We start from the raw sequence: 2,056 nt of genomic DNA, 5'->3' as shown, positions 1-2,056 counted from the left end.
GTTTCAGAGTAGCAGCCGTGTTAGTCTGTATCCGCAAAAATAACAGGAGTACTTGTGGCACCTTAGAGACTAACAAATTTATTAGAGCAAGAAGTGGGTTGTAGCCCACAAAAGCTTATGCTCTAATAAATTTGTTAGTCTCTAAGGTGCCACAAGTACTCCTGTTATTTTTTCAGGCATGTTTGTGTCACCCCAGCAGTGCAAAGGCGCCATAAAGGGGCATAGATGAGAAACTCCCCCTCCACGCAGGAGGCTTCCTGGCTGATGTTGAACTGATGTCGGTGGAGTGAGGAGGAGAGAGCTGGAGTGCACTGCATTATGGGTATTATCTGCCTCCCATGCAGAGCAGTGTGTAAGGTAGAGAGGCCCTCAGGCTGCTCTAATTTACACTCATGGGGCCGGGCCCTGCAAGGCCCAGAATAAAGGGTGTGGGGGGGAGGCTAAAGCAGAACTACTCCATCTGTGCCCCCACAGTGGAGGAGTGGGATGACTGAGGGATGGCTAATCGCTAGTATTTCTCCCTTGGAAACTGTCCAGTCAGGGGGTAGAAATAACATCATGTGACCCACAGGGCCAATCCAAAACCATGTGAAAGTTTCTCGATTGGGGGTGGGTAACTGGAGAGCAAAAGCAAAAGCAAAAGCAAATCAGAAATAAATCCAGGTTGCCCTGTGGGGAGTGGGGAAGGGAAAAGGACGGGATTCCTGGAGCAAACAGTGTGCCCAGCTCTGGGGAGGGGTAGGGCCTGGATTCCCAGGGGGAACAATGCGCCCAGCTCTGGGGTGGGGATTCCTGTAGTGTATGATGCGCCCAGTTCTGGGGAGGGGCAGGCTGGGATTCCCGGAGACAATGTTGCTCCCAGCTCTGGGGAGGGGCAAGGCCAGGATTCCGGGAGGGAATGATGCCCCCAGCTCTGGGGAGGGGCAATGCTGGGATTCTGGGAGGGAATGATGCCCCCAGCTCTGGGGAGGGGCAATGCCGGGATTCTGGGAGGGAACGATGCCCCCAGCTCTGGGGAAGGGCAAGGCCGGGATTCCTGCAGTGAACGATGCGTCCAGCTCTGGGGTATGGGCTCTGTCCTGCCCCCCCATAACAGAGCTGTGCCAAGGCCAGCGTTGCACCCTCCCCCTTTACCAGCATCAGGGGCTGCGGCTCCTCCAGCTCCAAGCGCAGCGGGAGGCGAGACAACCTGAAAGGATTCTTTATAGCCTAGTGAGCCGAGGCAAATGCACCCGAGGGGGCCGGGCGATTGGCCTCAAGGACGCCGCGAAGGGCGAGCCGGAGACGGGGGAGAGCCCCGCGCCTGCCTGGGAACCCATTACGTGCCACAGAACTGAATGAAGGGCAAGGAGGGCTCAGGGGGTGGGCCCCAAGGAGGGGACATGACTCCAAGGGGATGGGGGCCAGGCTTCCATGGAGGGGGTGTGGGTTGGGCGGCAGGGTCCAAGTGGGGGGGGGGTCAGGTGTCCGTGCAGCGCCCTGTGCCACTGCCAGGCTGGCAGAGATGTGCCAGGCTCCACATGCCCAGCTCCAGAGGGCAGGTGGCCTCAGGCATCCCCCCAGCCGCCCAGTGGCCACCCCACCTTCCCGGACAGATCCCACATCAGGTACAATTCCACCCCCATCCGCCACAGGGAGGCGCTAGACAGAGGAAGGGGGGCATTGCGGAGCAGGTATTTCCCCTTAAAGGCCTAGTAGCTCCCCTGAGGCCCAGAGCGGGGCGGGTGCAGCCCCTTGCTCCCAGATGCTGGTCAGGGTATGTCGGGGGGATGGGGGGGAGGCACAGGGCCATGGAAACAGAGGGGGAGGGGGATGCTGGAGGGACCCAGGAGTCCTGCATCTGCAATGGGGAAAAGTTGAACCCCCCCCCACTCACATTCCCCATCCCGCAGGCTGTAGTTAGCCTGGCATCAGGTCCAGCCCCTGCGGCCTGAGCGAGATTTGGGGAGAGGCGCTGTGTGCTTGGGGGGGGTGGAGGGGGGAAGGGCTGCATAGACTGTGTAAGATTGTTACTGGATTCACTGTGCCCTCGGGACCACAGCCCCTGCCCCCCACA

The sequence above is a fragment of the Emys orbicularis genome, chromosome 19 (assembly GCF_028017835.1).
Source record: "Emys orbicularis isolate rEmyOrb1 chromosome 19, rEmyOrb1.hap1, whole genome shotgun sequence".
In the NCBI taxonomy this organism is placed as follows: domain Eukaryota; kingdom Metazoa; phylum Chordata; order Testudines; family Emydidae; genus Emys; species Emys orbicularis.
The sequence above is the reverse complement of the archived record's forward strand: the minus strand, read 5'-3'. Positions refer to the sequence as shown.